At 37.2% G+C, this 15,124-nt stretch overlaps 1 pseudogene; it reads left to right on the top strand.

The window, feature by feature from the left end:
- Nucleotides 1–10,530: 10,530 nt before the first annotated feature.
- Nucleotides 10,531–14,418, top strand: LOC124100909 (E3 ubiquitin-protein ligase RNF13-like; annotated as a pseudogene).
- Nucleotides 14,419–15,124: the final 706 nt, after the last annotated feature.

Below are 15,124 nucleotides of genomic sequence, written 5' to 3'. Positions count from 1 at the left end.
CCTGGGACCATGGGGCTGTGTGCCACCCAGCAGGGTGTCACTATATATATATATATATATATATATATATATATATATATATATATTACAAATAAAACTGAATCAGAGGAACTTTTATCTTTTGCCAGATGTTAACAAGAATGAAAAAGAGAAAAATAATGATTTATACCTAAGTTAAATATATATAGCAAATTTAAAATAGAAAAGCAATAAGCATGAAATCAAATAAATTAGGAAAGTGTATTTAGTATGCAAAACTGAGATAAAAGTAAATGTGATAAATATATTAACCACTAATCAATTAAAGAGACAAAAGAATAAAAGAAACAAAATTCAAAAAGCTAGATAAACATTAAAAGTTTAAATTATTAAAAAAATATTATTCAAAGTTATAACCTGAAATCTTTAGAGCATTAGAGGAAATGAACAATTTTGGATAGACGTAACACAATTAGAAAAAGAAAACTTAGATTGAACAACAGGGAAAGATTAGAAGGGAAAATTCCAGGAAGAAATTAGGGGAACCATATCCAATGAAGATTTGAAGAATGAAGAGGGCACCTGCCCTTGATAATGTTGTCAATAGCATTTTCAATATCAAATAAAACCCTAATTTAATTTGTGAGGCAAAGGTGTTCATTTCTCATACTTGTAAAGATAAACATTACCAAAAAATTACAATTTTTAAATTCATGCAAATTTTTATCTCTTTTGCATACTTATTTTCATTTTATTCCATTTTCCATTACTAGTATTATACCTTTACATTTCAAGGCTGTACAGTGTGTGACTACTTTTATCCTTTCTTTTATAAGTTGAATATTAAAATTGTCCATATTTACATTAAAGATTCAAACTTTTTCCTTATTTTACAAGTTGTAAATGTTGGGGCTGGAATTGTGGCTCTATGGTAGAGCATTTTCCTAGCATATGTAAGGCACTGTGTTCAATGCTCAGCACCACATAAAAAAATAAATAAAATAAAAGCATTGTGTCCATCTACAACTAAAATATTTTTTAAAAAATTATAAATATTGATTGGAAATAACTTAGTTAATGCATTGGATTATGAAGAAACTAAAAACCTATATGTAATTCCACCAACCAGAGACAGAGATAAAATAGTCCATTTGGATTGGAATCCTCTTCTAAATTTTAAAGTCAACATACAATTAAACAAAGGAGACAGTGCTCAAGTGTACAATTCAAGAATTTTTGTGTATTCATAATGTGCAACCACACCACTATCAATTTTAGAACATTTTCAATCACAACAAAAAGATTGTGATTTACCCAGTGGTAAATCACTCCTCATTGCTTGCCATCTTCAAATGTGATTCAAACAACCATCTATTTTCTGTCTGTGGATGTCTCTATCTTGGACATTTTAAAAATTTGTTCTAATTAGTTATACATGATAGTAGAATAATTAGAGGATGATAATGTCCCTCTCATTTCATGGTCATTCCCAACCCTAAACCCCCTCCCCTCTTCTCCCTACCCTCTGCCAAATCCAAAGTTCCTTCATTCTTCCCTACCTGCCTCCATAATAAATCTGTATCTGCTTATCAGAGAAAACACTTCACCTTTGTTATTTTGTATTTGGTTTATTTCGCTTAGCATGATATCCTCCAGCTACATCCGTTTACCTGCAAATGCCATAATTTCATTCTTCTTTAATTTCCTGGACATTTTAATAAATAGATTCATAATATGTGATCTCTTGTGACTATCTTCTTATACTTAGCATATGTTTGAGGTTCATTCATGTTGTAGTATGAATCAATACTTGATTTCTTTTTATAACTTAATAATACTCTATTGTATGCACATGCCATATTTTGTGTATCCATTCATCATTGAAATTTTTTCCACTTTTAAAAAAAAATAGTTTTCAGCATTGATGGACCTTTATTTTATTTATTTGTATGTGGTGCTGAGAATCAAGCCAAGTGCTTTAAATATGCTAGGAAAGTGCTCTACCACTGATCTAAAAACCCAACCCCATTTTTTGATAATTATAAATAATGTTGTAAATATTCTTGTACATGTTTGCATGGACACAACTTTTTTCAGGTCTTTTGGACATGTGTGCAAGAGTAGGATTTTGTAGTCTTGAGAGCTGGGTCAATAACTACATCATTTTACATTCCTATCAGCAAAGTATAAGCATTCTAATTTCTACACAATTTTTGGGAATAGTTGTTATTTTTTTTCCTTTTGTATTATAACAATTCTAAAGGAGTGTGTGTTGTCTGATGAAATGGTATCTTTCTGTCATTTTAATTTGTGTTTTTCTAATGGCTAGTGAGCATCTTTGCATGTGCTCATTGACAATTTGTATAACTTCTTTAGAGAAAGTCTCTTAAAGTTCTTTGGCTACTTTTTAGTAGGTGTTTTTATATTGAATTTAAAGAGTCATTTTTTTCTGGATAATAGACCAATATTATCCAGAAATCATATCCAGATATCATATATCTGTTAATCAGATATATGATTAACAATATTTTCTCCCTTTATTTGGGTTATCTTTTCACTATATGAACAGAGTCCTTTGATGCCCACCCCCCACCCCCAAATGTTTCAATTTTGATGAATTTTATGTTATATAGTTTTTTAAATCATTTATAGTTTAAAAGCCATATCTAAGAAAATGTGCTTACTTCAAAATCATGAAGATTCATGCCTTTTCTCTTGAGAGTTTTTATATTTTTAATCCCTTCTGAGTTAAAATTTTTTATATGACATGATTTCAAGGGTCCAAATTCCCTCTTTTGCATGGGCATGTCTAGTTGTACAGCATCATTTGTTGAAAAGACACTTCTCCCATCGAATGGCTTCAGCACCCTTGTTGAAATCAATTGGCCATAGATGTGTATTTATTCTGGCTCTCAATTCAATTCCATTGCTCTATAAATCTATCCGTATGCCTGTAAAACCTTGTCATGCTTTGTACTAAGTTTTGAAATTGAGAAGTAAGACTTTCACCTTTAACCACTCCTTTGTAAACTTTCACTTCAAAAACTTTTAAGTATTCACATCCTCATGTCAACAAATTCTATAACATCAATTTAAATAAGTATGTAAAATCCCACATTGTGAATTTTGTTATCATAAAAAATGCTTAATGAACACCCATGCAATTAAACTTTGCCCCTGCATTATTTGCAAAATTTTTTGTTGATACTAATATTCCATTAATTTCCATACAGTAATTACATCCAATTTTGTTAACATTATAAATATTGGGGCAATAATATTTTTATATATTTTGTTAAGCTCCATTTGGATAATATCCTTAGACAGATTATTCTAACTGGACATTTGTCAAATCATAGGATATCAATATTTTATGACAATTTATACACATCATATATGTGTATATATGTACATGTATTATTCCAAGTACATACTGTAAAAATATTAATGCTGCTCCCAAACCATACTTTTTTTTCAGAATTAGGTATTTTTTTAAACAATGACATTTATTTTTTGAGAGTTTTACCTTTATTACATAGTTAACATTCTGTGTTTAAGGTATTTTTAAAATTTTGTTCTAATTAGTTTTACATGAAAATAGAATATATTTACACTACTTCAGTGATTGAAAACAGCACCTCAGGGGCTGGGATTGTGGCTCAATGGTAGCATGCTCGCCTAGCATGCATGAGACATTGGGTTCGATTTTCAGCACCATATAAACAAATAAAGACAATAAAGTCCATCAAATACTAAAAATAATATTTTTAAAAAAGAAAACAGAATGAAAACTACAGAACCCTAAAGAGAGAAATAGAAGAAGATCTTAGAAGATGGAAAAATATACCCTGTTCATGGATAGGCAGAACTAACATCATCAAAATGGCGATATTACCAAAAGTTCTCTATAGGTTTAATGCAATGCCAATCAAAATCCCAACGGCATTTCTTGTAGAAATAGAGAAAGCAATCATGAAATTCATATGGAAAAACAAAAGACCCAGAATAGCAAAAACAATGCTAAGCAGGAAGTGTGAATCAGGCGGTATAGCGATACCAGACTTCAAACTATACTACAGAGCAATAGTAACAAAAACAGCATGGTACTGGTACCAAAACAGGCGGGTGGACCAATGGTACAGAATAGAGGACACAGAAACCAATCCACAAAACTACAACTATCTTATATTTGATAAAGGGGCTAAAAGCATGCAATGGAGGAAGGATAGCATCTTCAACAAATGGTGCTGGGAAAACTGGAAATCCATATGCAACAAAATGAAACTGAATCCCTTTCTCTCGCCATGCACAAAAGTGAATTCAAAATGGATCAAGGAGCTTGATATCAAATCAGAGACATGCCGTCTGATAGAAGAAAAAGTTGGCTACGATCTACAGTCGGGGTCGGGCTCCAAATTCCTCAATAGGACACCCATAGCACAAAAGTTAATAACTAGAATCAACAAATGGGACTTACTCAAACTAAAAAGTTTTATCTCAGCAAAAGATACAATAAGAGAGGTAAATAGAGAGCCTACATCCTGGGAACAAATCTTTACTCCTCACACTTCAGATAGAGCCCTAATATCCAGAGTATACAAAGAACTCAAAAAATTAGACAATAAGAGAACAAACAACCCAATCAACAAATGGGCCAAGGACCTGAACAGACACTTCTCAGAGGAGGACATACAATCCATCAACAAGTACATGAAAAAATGCTCACCATCTCTAGCAGTCAGAGAAATGCAAATCAAAACCACCCTAAGATACCATCTCACTCCAGTTAGATTGGCAGCCATTACGAAGTCAAACAACAACAAGTGCTGGCGAGGATGTGGGGAAAAGGGTACACTTGTACATTGCTGGTGGGACTGCAAATTGGTGGAGCCAATTTGGAAAGCAGTATGGAGATTTCTTGGAAAGCTGGGAATGGAGCCACCATTTGACCCAGCTCTTCCCCTTCTCGGTCTATTCCCTAAAGACCTAAAAAGAGCATGCTACAGGGACACTGCTACATCGATGTTCATAGCAGCACAATTCACAATAGCTAGACTGTGGAACCAACCTAGATGCCCTTCAATGGATGAATGGATAAAAAAATGTGGCATTTATACACAATGGAGTATTACTCTGCATTAAAAAATGACAAAATCATAGAATTTACAGGGAAATGGATGGCATGAGAGCAGATTATGCTAAGTGAAGCTAGCCAATCCCTAAAAAACAAATGCCAAATGTCTTCTTTGATATAAGGAGAGTAACTAAGAACAGAGTAGGGTCGAAGAGCATGAGAAGAAGATTAACATTAAACAGGGATGAGAGGTGGGAGGGAAAGGGAGAGAGAAGGGAAAATGCATGGAAATGGAAGGAGACCCTCAGAGTTATACAAAAGTACATACAAGAGGAAGTGAGGGGAAGGGGAAAAATAATATAAGGGGGACAAATGAATCTCAGTAGAGGGAGCAGAGAGAGAAGAGGGGAGGGGAGGGGAGGGGAGGGGAGGGGAGGGGTGATAGTAGAGGATAGGAAAGGCAGCAGAATACAACAGACACTAGTATGGCAATATGTAAATCAATGGATGTGTAACTGATGTGATTCTGCAATCTGTATATGGGGTAAAAATGGGAGCTCATAACCCACTTGAATCAAATTGTGAAATATGATATATCAAGAACTATGCAATGTTTTGAACAGCCAACAATAAAAAAATTAAAAAAAAATAAAAAAAATAAAAAAAGAAAACAGTGCCTCATTTTTGTCTTAATTACATTTGTATGATTACTATAGATGTTTTGATTTCTGGATTCTATAATTGTATTTTCTTTTGAGTACATTGTTTTAATGAGAATTACCCAATTTTCTGTTAAGGTTTTTAATTCAGGTCTTCTATCCAGATAGTAAAAACTTTTATTAAAGTATAATATTGCAAATTACAACTACAATCAGATATCAACTCATACCTGAAGATAAATATTATCAAAAAGACAAGAAATAACTTTTGGTGAGGATGTGGAGAAAAGAGACACCTTGTACATTCTTGGTGGGAATGTAAATTAGTATAGCCAGTATGGAAAACGTTATGGATGTTTCTCAAATAATTATAGAGCTATCTTATGACCCAGCAATTCCACTTCTGCATGTATGTTCAAAGAAAAAATAATCAATATGTCAGAAATATACCTGCATTACTGTATCTATTGCAGCACTACTCATAGTAGCCAAGATATAAAATCACATAAGTGTCCATCAATGGACAATTGGGTAAACAAAATGGAGTAGATGTGCCATGATATACTATGCAGCCTTAAAAAACAAAGAAATTCTGTCATTTGTGGTAATACAAATGAACTCAAAGGACATTACGCTATGTGGAAAAAAAAAAAAAAACCAAGCATGAAAAATTAAATTCTGCATTATCTCACTTATAGGTAGGAATCTAAAGTAATTGAACCCATAGATGTAAAGAATAGAATGGTGATTTCCTGGGATATGGGGCCAAGGTGTTGGATCAGGGAGATGTTTTTCAAAAGAGATAAGATTTCAGTTAGACATGAGGAAGAAATTTCAGAGATCTCTTGTACACATGGTTACCATAATGAATAATGATGTATTGTACACTAGAATATTGCTTAAAAAGTAGATTTTAAATGATCTTGACACAATAAAATAAGTATATGAAGCCATGAGTATATTAATTAACTTGATTTCATCATTCCACAATGTGTGCATATTTCAGAACATGCTGCTCAATACAAATAGATACAATATTTATCTGTCAATTAAAAATTAAAACAATAATTTTTAATTTTAAAAATGAAATAAAATATAATATTAACTGTTTTCTGTAATTCTTACTGTAAACAATTTTCTGCCACTTCTGCCTCAATTCTTTCTAAGGTATGAGAATTGAACAGTAGTCAAAGCATCATGCTGGGTTTAGAATGATTTATGTTTGAAAAAATGAAAACTGTACATCCATCAAAAGTGGCTTTTGTAGATCCATCAAAAGTGGCTTTGATGCACACTCATACATTGCTGGTGGGACCGAAAACTAATACAGTCAATATGGAAAGCAGCATGGGGATTCCTTAGAGAACCATTTGACCCAGCTATCCCATTCCACTGTCTGTACTCAAAGGACTTAAAATCAGCACACTATAGTAAATCAGCTACATCAATGTTTATAGCAGCTCAATTCACAACAGCCAAATTGTGGAACCAACCTAGATGCCCTTCAGTAGATGAATGGATAAAGAAAATGTAGTATATATACACAATGGAATATTACTTAGCATTAAAAGAGAAGAAAATCATGGCATTTGCAGGTAAATGGATAGAGTTGGAGAATATAATGTTAAGTGAAGTAAGCCAATCCAAATAAATATGGAATGTTTTCTCTCATATAAGGATACAGATTCATAATGGGGATGGGGGGACTTGTGAGGAATAGATAAATTTTAGATAGGGCAAAGAGGAGGGAGAGGCAGGGAGGGGGCATGGGGATATGAATGATAGTGGAATGAGAAGGATATCAAATACCCTAAGTACATGTATGGAAACATGACTGTTGTGACTCTACTTTGTGTATAACTGGAGACATGAAAAATTCTGTTCTATTTATGTAATATGAATTGAAGTGCATTCTGTTTTCATAGATAACAAATTAGAATAATTAATTTTTTAAAGTCACCTTTTATTCAGTTTTGGAGATATCTTTATTATTTCATATATTTACTTTGAAAAATAACACTCATTTAGTGTAATATTTTAAAGGTACCAAAGAATACCAAGTGAAAATCCCTCCTCTGCAATCAGTTCCTGCTTTATGTTACTAATTTCCTCAATCCCAACTTAGATCATCCATCCATCTGTCCAATCAATATTTCTGTCATACCTGCTCTGTATAGAGGCAAAATACAGTGGTTCAGAGAGTATTGAATCCTATCTCTGATGCCCAACAGCCTGTGGCAGTGGGTCAGACTCCAGCACTCTCATCTGTGAAGTGGGGATAGCAACAGTTGACTCAGGAATGATCGAGAAGAGATATATAAGGTGGTTGGTGGAGACACATGTCCTATGGCTACTGCTGTGAACAAGACCACTGGGGCCTGTCCTCAAGAACTCTGATCCAGAGTCCCTCAGGATTTGCATCTTGGTTCCCCCTTCTCACCTCCCCATTTTGAACTGGGCTACTTCTCTTGCTGCTGACTTAGAATCCTCCTATGTCACCACTTCCCACTACAGAGGCCCATCCAGAGGCCAGGCCCCTCCAGTATCCATGAGAGAATGTCACTGCTTCATACCATCTTTGAGAGTTTTCAACCAAATTATCAAAATTTCCATTCACCAGAATTATCTTGTCAGGTGCAATAAAAAATGGGTTTTCCTCTATGTTCTGGACCAATGGTGTTCAGCCAGGGGAGAGAAAATAGATAATTGTTCAGCTCTTTCATGAAGATGAAAATCAGTTCCTACAATCCCAGAAGCTACCATAGAGTGAGGTGGGAAATAGAAGCAACTATACACTTTTTTTTTTCCAGTGGCAGAAGCTTATTCCTCAGCAGAATCTGAAATGGGGGAATTGTCATATCAAGATTTTTCTTAAAAACTTAAATATCAGCATGTTTAGAGAAAAATCTTCTGGCACAGCTGCTATCTCCATTGATTCCTTAAAGATTGGGATGTCAGGGTGTTGGGCTCTACTAGAGTCCAATAAGCAACTCGACTTGTGAAATGTGAATAATTCAGATTTTTCTTTGTGATCTTTCAACCTTCTGCAGGCTTGTGCCCTGGGTCATGACATATTTTGAAAAAGGTGTGATTCCATTAATGGTTGGACCTCTGGCTGGTCATATGCTCTTAAAAGGCAGCAAAACCAAATGAAATCATAAAATAATGTTCTTTGGAGGTGATGACTTATTCCCATTCTGTGTACGGTTGTTTTCAATTATCTTTTTTAAAATCTGTTTTAATTAGTTATACAAAAGCTTAAAACTTAATCAATAGTGGTTCAGACAGCCCCTTCCACCCATGGTAATATTCAAATTGATGTTTCCCTCATTTCCATTATTGATATTTTTATTGCAGCTTGAGGGACTTGATAGCTTGTGAAATTAATATAGTCATTGTCATGGCAATCTGATGGGTAATGAGTCATTCATGTCTTCATTTCAATTAGACTAATTGTCCTGGTGGCCCTGGCTGATACCAAGTGTTATTTGTGAAAAACAAATGAACAGTAGCAACACTGGGTTAGTGCTGGTGGCATGTGCTAATTTTCATCTTTCTTTTGAGAGATGGCTTATAATAGGATTGGCAAAACAATCTCTTTTACTGAAAATATGTTTCTGATAATGGAGAATTGATTGAGACCATTGGTTTCACCTGGAATCAAACTGCAGTTGAACCTCAAATTGCAGATATTTGTATCCTAATTCATGAGGAAATGAAGCTTGAAGTCAACAGTGAGAAATGGGTCTGATGGAGACATCTGAGGTTCCAGGTTCAAGTCTAAACTCTTGCTCACTGGATGTGTGAATTTGAGTCAATTACATGATCAATTCTTCCCAGGTCTGTTGTGAAGGCTAAAATGTATCATGGGTGGAAAGCCTTGTAAATGTAGAAGCCATTCATGTGTCAATTACATTCAGTGACAACAGTGGCCTTATCTGGAGTAACACAGAAGGAAATGAATCCTGGCATTTCCCCTCACTACTGGAGGATCATGGGTGAATGACCCTGAGCCTTAGTTTCTCCCTCTATGACATTGTAGAATCATGGTAGCTATGGTGCAGGGGATCATGCCTGTGAAGTCTCCCCAATACTACTGGATGAATGTCAGGCATTAGCTGATAAAGTCACCAATGAAGACAGAGCTTTCCAGAGCCTCCTGGGAAATGAACACTTTGAGGGTTTCAAGCCACACCTGACCAAGAAATCTACTTGACTTTTCTTAGAAGTAAACAGCAAAGGTTCATCTGAAAAGGGGCTTGTTCCCCTGCCACTGACCCAAACCATGTAGACAACATCTTTTCTTTGCCTGTGGGGAGCTGAGGAAACAGAAACACTGACTCTGCATACTGTCTTGAGTAGATATGTCCCAGTGTCTCAGGTTCTCTCAGAAGAATCTTTTAGCCCAAACCTCCAGCCTTCATATTTAGCTCACAGGCAGCCTGGGTTTCTGGGTTTTCTTGGTCCTGTTCCCTGAAGCCTATTAGAGGGAAACTCTGTGGGGAGCCAAGAATCCATTGAATACAGTGCTGTGGAGGCCACCATCCATTATTGATGAGCCACAGCCTGGTGGTGAGTGTCCAGATGATTTCCACTAGATTTTCCAATCACTGCCATACAGGGAGCTAGCCCAGCTCTACTATTCCCAGGTCAAAGAGGGTGGCCCACACCACCCCACATCTCTGCCCCTCCTTGAAAGGCTGAGTCAAGGTCCTTCTCAGGCATGGCTTCTCTCATGTCACCAGTCAGTGACATTTATAAAAAGTCAAACTCCCAGGCTGGTCCCAAATCCACTGATTCACCCTTTCCTGGTGAGGCATGGGAATCTGCATTTATCACATTTGGGTAAGCCTGGTGCACAGAGAATATTAAGCACATCTGTCTTGGGAGTAGTTCCCAAACTAAGATGTATGTAACCCGCCCCTGGGTTAAGATGCAGTTTCAGATTAGTAGGGTCAGAAATTCTGCACATCTAACAAGCTTCCATGCCCTCTCCAACCTGCTGGTGCCTGGATCACACTGAGAATACTTGCCCAGGGCTAGAAAAAGGGAAAGAGGAGCCATTGGAAGAAAAATTGTTTGAAACTTCATACCTTTAATAAAGGATGCTACCAACAAATATTGGGGCAGGAAGTTGAAGAGCTGGTGTCTGAGTTGCAAGCACCTCTCAACCCAGTCACCATGATTGAGACCAGGAGTCACGTGTACCCTTTTTGTCTTCCAGGTCTTTTTCAAGGCAGGTGTGGTCCCCAGGCTACAGAAGCATCAAGAGAAGATGGTGTCTCAGAGTATCATTTTCTCCCAGGCAGCTTTCAAGGGCTTCTTATCTTACCAGGAATTCAAGAATCTGAAGGTACTGTGTAGTGTTGGCTTATGGATGCTGATCCTCCAGATCTGGGATGAGCAGGAAGTACCACCCATCTCCCTGGAAAAAAAAAAAAAAAAAAAAAAAAAACTTATGTTTCTGGTTCAAGGACCACCTAAGCAGTGTGATGATGCTTTGCAAGTGATGTTCTGCAGGATGTTTTTATTATTTCTCAGGCACATTTGAAGTGGCAGCCTTGATCTAGGTATATATAATCTCATCCATGCCCTCCTGAGCCTATTTATGATCTCAACCTATCCCCTATCTGAGAAAATCACTCTCTAGGGTGAGCAGACAGGATATAGGCAGGTCCCATCCAGAGGTCTTTGGGACCCAAGGTCCAGTTGATTCTACAGTCATGAGTTATCATGGGTCACCAGCTTCAGAGATCTCTGGAGCCTAGATTTCCTCTCTATCACTTGCATAATGGAAAAAAAAAACAGCATGGTTGTATTTTCAGGATAAACAAAGCCTGTGTTCAAATCCCGCCTCTGTCTCTTAGTAACTGGGAAAGGGGAGAAACATATTAAGGCATTTAATATGGAAGGAAACACATAGTAACTGCTCATAAAAAAATTCTAGCTTCTGTGACCTTGACATTGTTATTATGAATGCTACTACCAGAATGCAGTTTTCCTACTATATACACCACCAGTTTATATGAACTTGTGAATTCAACTATATGCACATGAAAAAAGCAGGAAAAGGTGAAAACATAAATAACTGAGATATTGTGAACAACCCCATTGGTCCACAACACTTTCAACTATCTGATGCCTTGGGATGATTTGGAAAAGAGATTCAGATTAGGGCCATTTCCTCCTTTCTAAGGACCACTCTCTGCTTCCTCTCCTTTTTTTCCTCTCAGCTGTGTAGAGAAGAACCTCCTCACATCCTCTCCATCCCTGGCAGATTCACTGCCTGGCTGTCCAGTGCATCCAGAAGAACATGACCATGTTCCTGGAAGTCAAGGAATGGCCATGGTGGCAGCTCTTTGGTTCCCTTCAGCCACTGCTGAGTGCCACCATTGGTACTGAGCAGCTCCAAGCAAAAGAGGTCAGTCCATGTAGGAGCAGAAGAGTGGATTCTTCTTTCTGTACCCCATCTGGCACCTAGAACCTGGAGGCTTAATCCTGAGCACTTTTGACCTGGGAATGCTCCATCCAGCAGCCCTTGATGCCCCCTTCTGGTTGCCTCCATTGACACAGGCCATCCTCCAACTGCACTATCTAGGTATGCACAAGCATGTGCATACACACACACACACACACACACACACACTTTATCCTTTCTTTTGTGAAAAGTGAATACTGTACCAGTTGAACATCCACATTCTGAAAATCTCAACTGGTAAAATAAATGCAAATATTCCCAAATCTGAAAATCTTCGAAATCCAGAGCACTCTGGCCCCATGTGCACTGGATAAGGATGCTAAGCCTGTATATTCTCATCAGCATCTCACATTTTTCACTTAAAATATATTCTGAAACTGGGAGCAGTTGTGCATGCCTGTAATCCCAATGGCTGGGAATGTGAAGCAGGAGTTTAAATCAGCCTCATCAAACGCAACTCAATGAGACCCTATCTCTAAATAAAATACAAAATATGGCTGAGGATGTGAGTCAGAGGTTGGGCGACCCTGAGTTCAATCCCTGGTTCCAATATACCTGTGTGTGTGTGTGTGTGTGTGTGTGTGTGTGTTGTGTGTGTATGTATGTGTGTGTATATATATATATATATATATATATTTAAATCATCCTTGTTCATTTCCCCCTGTACAGTGGCATGATTCTCTGTGTGTGGATGTACTTTATTTCTCCTAGTATTCAGTGAACATGTGAGCTGCTACCAATGGTGGCATCATAGGGTAGGGCGGAGGCACTGGCAGAAGAGTGATCTACTTGGGAGAATGAGGCACTGAGCACATGTCCACAGTCAGCCTGTCCCATCTCAGGTTGAGCAATGGACCCCTCCTGGGGATTGGCACACATCCCCTAGACTGGGGTGATCTGGGACTCATATGAGAAGAGATGTGGACTTTTTAAAAATTTGTTTATTTTTGGTTGCCATGCTCATGCCACCGTGACTGAGGGGCCAGCAGCATTCAGTTATGAAGTCTGGTTAGGACTTCTCCTGTAGTGATGCTGCCCATGAGCTGTCCCCGGGCCTGGCTTCCAGGTGATTTGACACGTTGCTGCTCTCCATAGGGATGATCATGCTACACAAGTCTACACCCTCTTGACTGTCCAGCTCTTTGCCTTCTTAAACCTGTTGCCTGTAGAGGTGGATATTTTAGTATATAATTTGGAAAATGCATCTCAGACATTTGATGATCTTCCATCAAGATTTGGTTATAGACTTCCAGCTGAAGACTTAAAGGGTTTTCTGATCAACTCAAAACCAGAGAGTGCTTGTGACCCCATACATCTACCACTAAAGGAAAATTCATCTGGTGCTTTCATTGTGCTAATTGATTGTAATTTTGATATAAAGGTGTTAAATGCACAAAGAGCAGGTTACAAAGCAGCAATAGTCCACAACGTTGATTCTGATGACCTCATTAGCATGGGTTCCAACAACATTGATGGGTTAAAGAAAATTGATATTCCATCTGTATTTATTGGTGAATCACCCGGCAATTCCCTGAAAGATGAATTCACATATAAAAAAGGGGGTCATATTATCCTGGTTCCAGAATTCAGTCTTCCTCCGGAATACTATTTAATCCCCTTCTTTATCATAGTGGACATCTGTCTCATCTTGATGGCATTTTCATGATCACGAAATTTGTCCAGGATAGACACAGAGATAGAAGAAATAGACTTCATAAAGATCAACTTAAGAAACTTCCTGTACACAAATTAAGGAAAGGAGATGAGAATGATGTCTGTGCCATTTGTTTGGATGACTATGAAGATGAAGACAAGTTCAGATTCCTTCCCTGATCCCATGTTTACCACTGCAAATGTGTAGACCCTTGGCTCACTAAAACAAACAAACAAACAAACAAACAAACAAAAAAAAACAGTCCCATCTGCAAGCAGAAATTCTTCCTTCTCAGGGTGACTCCGACTCTGAAAAAGACAGCAGTCAAGAGGAAAACAAGGTGTCAGAACACACCCCTTTGCTGAGAGCTTTGGCTTCTGTCAGTGCCTAGTCATTTGGGGATTTGTCGGAATCCCACTCTCATCAGAACATAACAGAGTCTTCAGACTATGAGGACGAGGACAACCAAGATACTGACAGCAGTGACGCAGAAAATGAGATCAATGAGCACAGTGTTGTGGTCCAGCTACAGGCCAATGGGGACAGGGATTATAATATAGCCAACACCGTGTAACTTTCAGAGGTGACTGGTTGATTATTTCCCTTTGAAATGTATGTAATTTGATTTTTTGCTCCCTTTAGAGGTTTCTATAGAATTAACTTATTTTCCAGCATTCTAGTTTAACTGAAACAGGCTTTTTATCAGTATTTATCTGTAGTACTGTGCTTCCTTTCACTAATAATAGACTGGTGCTATCACTAAGGCATCAAATAAAATTGAGCCAAAACATTTTTTAAAATTCTCAATATAGCTTGCAATTAAGACATAGATCACAGTATGCAAATGTTTTGTGCTTTACACATGAAGTCAGTTCTGCAACCATCTAGGTCAAGCTAAGCCAACTCTCACCTCCACAAACAGTTACTAGTAGGCTCAGTTGGAATGTGTATTTTGGTGTTCCCTCAGATGGTCATCATTAGTTAGACATAACAAAGTAACTTAGTATTTTTCCCCCTGTCACCACAAACTCTGCAGCATTTTTTGCTTTCCTATTCCCAAATAGTCTGATCCTGATAGGAAAATCTGTAACTACTGCAAATTTTAAGTTTTTTTAAGGGTTTTAATACTATGGTGTTATGTACAAATTTGATACAACAGTGAAGGTAATGTCTCTGGACTTTACTTACTGGATTCCAGTAGCCTTAAGGTTTTTGTGTTGTGACCAAAGCAAATGGAAAATGCTGCATAAAAATACCAAACTTCAGCAACTATTAACTAA

Source organism: Marmota monax, unplaced genomic scaffold (genome assembly GCF_021218885.2).
Source record: "Marmota monax isolate L192 unplaced genomic scaffold, Marmota_monax_Labrador192_F-V1.1 WCK01_AAM20220418_F8-fsc00440, whole genome shotgun sequence".
In the NCBI taxonomy this organism is placed as follows: domain Eukaryota; kingdom Metazoa; phylum Chordata; class Mammalia; order Rodentia; family Sciuridae; genus Marmota; species Marmota monax.
This window is presented reverse-complemented; position numbering and strand designations above follow the sequence as displayed.